This window comes from Thalassophryne amazonica, chromosome 5 (assembly GCF_902500255.1).
Source record: "Thalassophryne amazonica chromosome 5, fThaAma1.1, whole genome shotgun sequence".
In the NCBI taxonomy this organism is placed as follows: Eukaryota; Metazoa; Chordata; class Actinopteri; order Batrachoidiformes; family Batrachoididae; genus Thalassophryne; species Thalassophryne amazonica.
In genome coordinates, this window is record NC_047107.1 from 40,459,503 (window position 1) to 40,469,077 (window position 9,575).

Sequence of the window (9,575 nt, forward strand, 5' to 3'; positions counted from 1 at the left end):
CAGTTATCCCTGTGCTGGGCACAACATTGGACTTCTACATCAAAATGTAGATGAGTGGGTAACTGTGTTGGTTATTCCATTCCCGCTAGCTTGTGCAGACCATCCTAAAAACTAGTACATGGTAACATTTTATACATTTCTAATTTGCAGTAATCTGGTGAATTTTTATGCCACAGATCATTTTAAAAAACAAACAAACAAACCAAAAAAAAAAACAATCTTACAGCATAATATCCCATAACTGTCTGCCACCTACTGGAGCAGGCTTTTATAAGCTAGCAAGTTAAGTTACATTGGCAAATATGAAGTGAAATATACACTCAATGACCACTTTATTAATACATCTGTTCAATTGCTTGTTAATACAAATAGCTAATCAGCCAACTCCATGGCAGCAACTTGATGCATTTAGGCAGCTAAACGTGGTGAAGACGACTTGCTGGAGTTTAAACCGTGCATCAGAATGGGGAAGAAAGGGGATTTAAGTGACTTTGAATGTGGCATGGTTGTTGGTTCCAGATGGGCTGGTCTGAGTATTTTAAGAATTGCTGATCTACTGGGATTTTCACACACAACCATCTTTAGGGTTTACAGACAATGGTCAGATAAAAAAGAAGATATCCAGTCAGCAGCAGTTGTGTGGACAAAAAAGCCTTGTTGATGTCAGAGGAGAATGGGCAGACTGGTTGAATGGGTAACTGTGTGATACCATGATGTCAATATGGACCAGTCTCTGAGGAATGTTTTCAACACCTTGTTGAATCTATCCATTTCAAAATGAGCAAATATTTGCACAAAAACAATAAAGTTTATCAGTTTGAACATTAAATATCTTGTCTTTGTGGTGTATTTAATTGAATATAGGTTGAAGAGGATTTGCAGATCATTGTATTCTGTTTTATACAACGTCCCATCTTCATTGAAATTGGGATTGTATGTGAAGATAACTCAATTTTAGTTTCTTCAGTCCACAGCACCTTATTCCAAAATGAATCTGGCTTGTCCAAATGTGCTTTAGCATACCTCAAGTGACTCTGTTTGTGGTGTGTACGCAGAAAAGGCTTCCTCTGCATTACAGCATCATCCAGCATCTCTTTGTGCAAAGTGCGCTATATAGTTGAATAATGCACAGAGACACTATCTGCAGCAAGATCATGTTGTAAGTCTTTGGAGCAGGTCTGTGGGTTGACTATGACTGTTCTCACCATCCTTCGCTTCAGCTTATCTGAGATTTTTCTTGGCCTACCACTGCGGGCCTTAACTAGTACTGTGCCTGCTGTCTTCCATTTCCTCACTATGTTCCTCACAGTGGAAACAAACAACTGACTTCTCTGATAGCTTTTTGTATCCTTCCCCTAAACCATGATGTTGAACAATCTGTGTTTAAAGGTCATTTGAGAGTTGTTTAGAGGCTCCCATAATGCCACTCATTAGAAGAGATGCAAAGAGGGGAAACATTTGCAAATGGCCACCTTAAATACACTTTCTCATGATTGGATTCACCTGTGTAAGGAGATCAAGGGTCAGTGAGCTTACCAATCAAATTTTGTGTTCCAATAATTAGTGCTAAATGTATTCATATCAATAAAATGACAAGGGTGCCCAAATTTATGCACCTGCCTAATTTTGTTTAAATAATTATTGCACACTTTCTGTAAATACTAGAAACTTCATTTCACTTCTCAAATATCAGTGTGTTTGTTTGCTATATGATATATTTAACTGAAATTCCTGATCCAGACAACCAATGATTTATAAAGGAAAATCATAAAAATTATCAGGGGTGCCCAAGCTTTTGCATACAACTGTGTGTGTGTGTGTGTGTGTCTATATATATATATATATATATATATATATATATATATATATATATATATATATATATATAAAGTAAAACCAGAATTTGGTGAGAAACGGAATATATGAAGTTGTCCTTTCAGCTGCTCCCGTTTGTTCAGGGTCACAGCGAAGTGGCTATAGCCAGATCCTCATTGGTATTTGGCACAAGTTAAACTCCAGATGCCCTTCCTGATGCAACTCCAGTTTTACCTGAAGAAACACACACAGTCCCTGGTGTTCTGAAGAGGTCTCCCATCCAAGTACTAACCAGGCCCCACACTGCTTAGCTTCTGAGATCTGACGGGATCAGAATCACACAGAGCAGATTGGCTGCAAATGGAATATATGAATGAGACTTGATAAAACTACAACTGCACGATATGTTACTCATGGTGAACTTGAAAAGCTGCTGTAAAACCTTTCAAAATGTTGTAAATACCCATGTTTATTTCATACATTGTTCCAGAGTCCACATGAAAAGGAACACATTGTATCATGTGCTGCCACTTGCCAGATAGCGGCACCTGCTGGACAGTTGTATCCATATCAAATTCTGAATTAAGATTTAAAGGCTGAAGTCAGGGTTTGTACGTGCACTTGTGTGGTTTCTTGTGTGGTTGTGACCAGGCTGAATGGAGAGATTGGGAATTAATGTCTGATTTGGTGTGCGCATGTTGATATCAAAGCAAAGTAACATTGTCCCCTTCACTTAAGATAGTTAGCAGCTACATTAAGGCACGTTCCACTGGGATTACTATCATGTGTGAGCATTTATTTATGTGTGTGTGTGTGTGTGTGTGTGTGTGTGTGTGTGTGTGTGTGTGTGTGTGTGTGTGTGTGTGTGTGTGTGTCTGGCCCTGCCTCACGGTCTCTATGCCAGTCGTTGACAGAGCATAGCAGTGTGTAGTGAAGACGAACCGTCCAGCAATTAAATAAAGATCTCTAATTGGTTGCTTCACATTGGGGTCAGCAGCTGGAAAGAATAGAGGTTTGTCGTGTGCACTTTCGCACGCTCGTGTTAGGTTCACATGTACTGATGCACACACACACATGCGCGCGTGCGCATAGTCACACTCATATACTCACTTACACAAGCGCACGCAGCTCCCGAACGAAATTCAATTATTAATGGACTGATTGCTCGAGTGGAGCTTCTCTGGGAATCTGAACCTGCCACACTGAATAAAATAAAACCACTGCTTTACATTTTCATTATACCAAACCACATTTTAAATTGCAAATGCATCTCCAAAACCCTGCCGTTGCCCCTCCTTCTCTCCCCCCACCCCACCCCTCGCTGTCTCGCTACACATCCTTTTCCCTCGCCTTGTCCCCTTCCTCAGCAGTTACACACATCATCGTGTGCACATTTCGCTGCTCTGTGTACAACCACCATTAAGAAGTCGTATTAAAGGGAAAAGACGTGTATGTGTGTGTTTGTGAGGGAGCAGAGTTGCGCGCACAGGGAAGTGCTTCTGGGCCACGGCGGAGCTCCTTCGCTTATTTGCAATCAGGTCAGACAGACAGCACAGCCACATGCACCACTGTCACCTCCCTCTAGACTTGCCTCTCTCTTTCTCTTCTCTCCCACTTCCTCTTTTTTATCTCCTTCTCTTTTCCCCACATCCCTTCCTCCTTCTTCTTTTTCTTTTTTTTAACCCAGCACTGGTGAAAAAGCACATTTTAGATATCTCAATTATCCCCTTCATAATACTGAGGAGATTCCTCTTTGTTTCCCCCAACTCACTCCCCTGAGCCGTTCCTCCCGCTCGCAAATTTCCATTTCTAATTTAACTCCATATATTTCATCCTGGCTGCGTTTGCCTTGGTTGCCCTCATTCTGTCGCAGGTTAACTAAAAGCCAAAATACTCATTTAACAGTGCCCGCTTGTGTCTTCATTAGACACCATTCTTCTTGGGCAGGAATTGTGCACCTGTTTGTGCATCATTTATATTAACAACGTGAAGTCTCAGGGGCCAACATTCATGTGGGCAAAAACTTTGATAATAAATAGACATTGCTGTAGAGTTTATTTATTTATTTATTTTGTGCAAATGTGTGCTTCTCAGGTGGAGTCAATTTTAAAAACTTGGATCTTTCTGTCTTTAGTCACAGAGACTGTTGCTATGAATACTAAGCACCAATTGTATCTTATGTTCAACCCAATCAAACTGCTGTTTCTAGAAATATAAAAAGCAAGCCCCCCTCGCCATCCCCCTCCTGAAGAAGGTTTTCCCAGGAAGTACCAACCTAACACCAGATGTTCACAACAGTAAAAGTGCACAGGTGTGGAGCACTAAATGACACAGCAGAACTGAGATTAATGTCGACAGAGCTGCTAAATTCTTGTAAATGAAGCAATCCTCAAAGGTGAGTAAAAGGATTCAGAGGCTTGATAGGTACACTCACGTAGGGGAATTGTTTTCTGTCCTGTGTACCAATTGGAATCACAAACTAGTTCCAGTTGAGATCTGATTGCAAGATTTTCAACCCCTTGGAATCATATGCCTCAAATGCAAAAAATCTTTTCCCACACTGACAAAGAAAGAGAGAGGATCATATTTAACGTGAGTAACCAAGGAAAGCACGAAACTTGTTTCCAGAAGGGCCCACGGCACGTGTCTCTCCCTCCTCCCCAGCACCGATGTTAAGAGTGCCAGTCGGGAGCGTGGCTACGATCGAGAAGCAAACCCGAGTCGCTGGCGTCCCAGTCCAACGTGTAAGCTGTTACGCCACCACCTCCCTCAACTGTTCACTAATCATTAAGGCAATTGATTAAGTTTCCTTTGGGATGAATAAAGTATCTATCTATCTATCTATCTATCTATCTATCTATCTATCTATCTATCTGACTGATAATCAGAATCCATAATGCATCAATATCTCATCAATTCCCAACTCTAGTCCTGTATATCTGTTCAACGTGGAACAAACCTAGTGCAATGATTGAAGGTCACACTTTTGGCCAAATTCTTATATTCATTGATGTTCTATACGCGCTTACATTAATTAAGGATCACAGGTGGCCTGGAGCCTACCGCAGCAGTCATCGGGCAAGATGATGGGTTCATCCTGGACAGGACACCAGTCTTAGTGACTTTACTGATTACTCAATTGGAAAAGTAACTATAGATTACTAGTTACTTTTTTAGTTACTTTCCCCAGCTATCGACAACAACCCACCTCAACATGACAGTGATACCTGTTTTGCCAAAACTCACTTTATAGTCACCCTTTCTTGACTTCAATGAAAATAAATACTTGTTTTATAAAAAGTAAAATAAAGACCTCTTTCTTGACCTCATATTTAACTGTTGACAGCACTGTAACAGTAAAACTTGCAATTTCTAAACTACACTGTTTATAAATGTAATTATTAAATTCATTCTAACATTTTTCTAACATTTAAATTCTCTCTAAACATTTTACTTGTCGAAATTATTATTATTTTAAGTAGTATTAGTAGTTGTAGTAAAAAAAAAGGCTTCAAAACTGGACCTTTAATCTAGGGGTGTTGTGGGGGGGCACATCCCTGCCCCACGCCCCATTCCATCTGGATTCGCCCCTGCTTTGGCGTTTGAGCACAAAGAATGGATAACATTTATTTATGCAGAAAACATGACCAGATTTACAGGTAAGAAAGTTTTATTGCGTTTTCACATCATGTAGTCCTCAACAAAGAGAGTTTAGGTGCATTTGAGTGGAAAATAGTGTTAGTTGTTGACGCGTCGCGGAGGATCAGCTGTTTTTAGCAGCAGATACGGAGCGGCTCAGAAAAAAAAAGAAGCATAAAAATGTCTTTGTAAATCTCAGTGCAGGTGTGCTGTTGTCACCGCGCTTTAAGAGGTGAGGACGAGTCGAGCTGCTGCAAAAAACCACGGATGAAAAGCTCACAGCTCGCTTAAAGTGGGCAGTTCAGTTGAACCCCGACCCCCTGCCCACGGACCAAGTTTAATGCTGCTATCGACCCACAATGCAAAAATAATAGTAACGCACAGTGACTTGGAGAAGTAACTTTAATCTGGTTACTAATTTGGAAAGACTAACGCGTTACTAAAAAAAAAAGTGGTCAGATTAGAGTAACGCGTTACCGGCATCACTGGTCACAGGGCCACATGTAGATAGACAAACACATTCACACCTGCAGTCAATTCAAAGCTTCCAGTTAACCTAACTTGCATGTCTTTAGAAGTTTCACCCAGAAGGAACTCACGCAAACTCTACACAAGAAGGGGCCAGGCAGGAAGTGAACCCATGCCTTTCTTGCTGTGAGGCAACAGTGCTAACTAGAGGTGGGTAATCCCAGCTTTAGTGAGTGAAAGTTCTACCACATATTGGTTCCATCCTCTCACCAGCTGATTGTAATTAGTCCAACTCTTCAAGTTGGCTGGTTTCCGCTAGGGTGGAAAAGGAGGCTGCTAATCAGCAGCAAGTTACTCCATTTCACTGGCTGCGGAGGTCTTTGCACTGAATGCCTCTGTTAAGTGGGTGTTCACTGATGCCCAAAATTAAAGTAAAATAGCAATAAATAAATAAATAAATGTCCCCACTTCTTGTAGGTGACTTCACTGGCCAGTGTGGGCCTGCCTCCTTTCTTTCCCAAGCGGAGGAGGCCGGAACCAGTCAGCTCTTCAGGCAGGTAGCTGAGCTAACCAATGAAGTCACCTATATTAGATGCACAGTTAGAAACAACACATGGTAGGACCTTTACTCTTTGAAACCAGGGTTACCCACCTCTGGTGCTAACTACTAACTACTAAACCACTGTGCCACCCCAAGTGCTTAAATTAAGACTGTATTTGAAGATTTAAATTGGTTGCAGATACATCTATAGTTCCTATTTATCCTCTTCAGGCCAGGCAAAATTATATTTTTTTTTACACATTTTACAAACTTCATGTCTTGACAGTACCAAAGCTCCCATTTTGACTTAAATGAGAATTGGTCAGTAATTTATGCAGATACAGTTTGTCCACAGTAGGTTCTGTGATGAATGATATGTGCACAACTTAATCATTGGTCTTATCAGACGGTTTCACCGTGCAGCTAAGTACAGAAGAGTTGGGAGGGAGAGGATTAAACATTAATATGAAATCAGATGTCACTGTTCTGTTCATTGCATGGCCTTTGACATTGGGTGACTTTGAAAGGTCAAAACTTATTTACAATATATGAATATGGATATTTCAAGAAATTAGTTAAAGCTAAAACGATGTTTACTATGAAACACTAACGGAAAGTTGTATATCAACTTTGTATTGGTCACATGGCCTTTGACATTGACAAGTCTAACTGACGGTCATAGCAAACTAAAACAGTTTTAATCCAGTATGGATTAAATATGGTGGAAGGCTTGTGTGTTAGTCAAGGATGAAGTAATTCAGTTTTGGACTGAACTGATCAAATATCAAGGCAGTTCATCACCATTTATTATGGTATCACTAAATATTTTGCATGAATCTGAGCCAATGCCAGTTCAAGTTAACAGTGTTTTAGGTTGTTAAAAAAATAATAATTGTCCTGTAAATGGTTTAAAACATTTTATGTATTTATTTGTTTAAATATACTTTATTTATTTTAATTTATATATTTTTACTTGTTGATTGTCCATACTGTTGCATACTTGAACCTATTTTGTAGAAGTAGATTTTGCTTTCCAATTACCGTATTTTCCGGACTATAAGTCGCACCGGAGTATAAGTTGCACCAGCCACTTTATCCATTATAAAGAAAAATAAACCATAAATAAGTCGCACCGGAGTATAAGTCGCACCAGCCACTTTATCCATTATAAAGAAAAATAAACCATAAATAAGTTGCACTGGACTATAAGTCCCATGGACATACAGGTATGTTAACTTAACATGAAAAGTTCAGATGATAATATTGTGACAGTTACCATTTTCGGATGCATATTTCACCAGTCGTAACTTGTAATCTGCAGAGTATGATTTTCTTTTTGGTGGCATTTTTTCGGGCCTTCTCCGTTGTCTTGTTATCAGTAACGTTGAAATTTTAATTTTTCTATGGTAGTCAGAAGTTGCAGGAACAGTCACACAAGCGAGTGCCCTCTCATGAGCTGCATTTTACCTACGGATATGTTTGTATTTTGCGGACCACATTGCGAGCCGAACCATGCAGCACCTACCTGCGCAGCTCATGACCACCCAGCAGTGTCGATCCAGCTCCTTCCAAGTGCAGACGCTAATCCTCCGCCGTCGCTCAGTGCTCCCATGCAGCTCTCAGCGTCAACTCTGCTCACACTGTTATCCAAGGGTTGTAGCTGTTTTGTTAGCCGTCCCGGAATAAACACCATGTTCGTCTGCTTCAAACGCTTTTCACAATCATCGACGCCAGCTCCTTCCAAGTGCACACGCTAATCCTCCGCCGTCGCTCACCCAGTGCTCCCACGCAGCTCTCAGTGTCAACTTAAACACTCTGCTCACACTGATATCCAAGGGTTGAAGCTGTTTTGTTCGCCATGCCGGAATAACAGCAAGCACCGTGTTCGTCAGCTTCACACGCTGTGGGTGAGGTGAGGAATACGCGTCCAACGTTCTGTTCTCTGATTGGTTATCGCAACCAGCGTGACCTATAGGACGGCCGCCATACTACAGTGCCCATGATGCATTGCATTTCCTTTTCCGGTGGCCATTTTAAAACATAGATCGACTTTGTCACGTAAAATTGTTTTGTTACAGTAAATTAATTGAGATCCTACCGGTATATTTTTCATTTATAAGTCGCACCGGAGTATAGGTCGCACCCCCGGCCAAAACATGTAAAAAAGTGCGACTTATAGTCCGGAAAATACGGTAGTTCTGATTTTTGGCTTTTTGTGCATACTACTTGGTTTTAAATCACATTGACAAGTTGCTGATACATGAACATAGGCTTTATACATTATTTGGGTTAAGTTACAATCAGCAGTGTCACTCCTTCAATTATTAGCACCTCCAAATAGTTTCATGCCTGTGATGATGACGTGGCAACGGTGCAGTCATTGTAGTTTGAATGTGCACATACAGTGTGTTGTTCCATTTACAGCAAATAATCACACAACTGATCACACACCCATGTGCAGCTTTTACATTGTGCATATTTTTCTGCATGTCTGCCTTTGTTCTACCTACTTTCTGTGCAGCTGTTTGTTTGTTTGTGTGCATTCTGGTTGTTAAATTTGCTTGTGTGTTTGTGTTCGTGTGTGAGAGAGTGACTGGTAGCGGTTATGGAGGGGGCAGAGGGGCTCATGGGAGTTGTGCTGAGGGCCATCGTTTCACTCGTGTCTCTCAGGGCACATTGTTTATGCACGGGGCCACATACGCAGCAGGCACAGACACTCTCTGCACACTCCCAGTGAAGCTCTGAGGCTGTGCGCCCGTGAATGTGTGCATGCAAATACTACAGCAGGCTCAATTAATGCTTGTATATTTCCAAATGAGCCCATTTGTGTTTGTATGTTTGTGTTTTTTTTTTTTTTAAATCTGCGTGCGGAAGAAGCTAGCAGTGCCTTTACAGCCCGCAGGCAGGACATTGATCTCATCCTTTGGTCTCCGCCTCATATGTGTCAGCACCCTGCCGGCCATGTTGTTCACCTTCACACTGTTTCTCCCTAGGAATGTTTTGACATAATGCGCATCTATTTTTGCATATGTACAGGGTGGAATGTGCATGTGCTTGTTAGAGTTTGATTTTCATGTATGCGTTTGCCAGTCAGACAAGTAGAAGGTCAAGT

General features: G+C 41.0%; 1 protein-coding gene, 1 long non-coding RNA gene and 1 pseudogene across 3 annotated transcripts in view; 1 reads left to right on the top strand and 2 right to left on the bottom strand.

Moving 5' to 3' along the window:
- The window catches only part of LOC117510360, a 903,074-nt gene that overhangs the window by 507,967 nt on the left and 385,532 nt on the right, over positions 1-9,575 (bottom strand). The gene's annotated exons all lie outside the window — the stretch shown is intronic.
- The window catches only part of kiaa0825 (KIAA0825 ortholog), a 429,491-nt gene that overhangs the window by 290,817 nt on the left and 129,099 nt on the right, over positions 1-9,575 (top strand). The gene's annotated exons all lie outside the window — the stretch shown is intronic.
- On the bottom strand, positions 2,059-2,177 carry LOC117511391 (annotated as a pseudogene).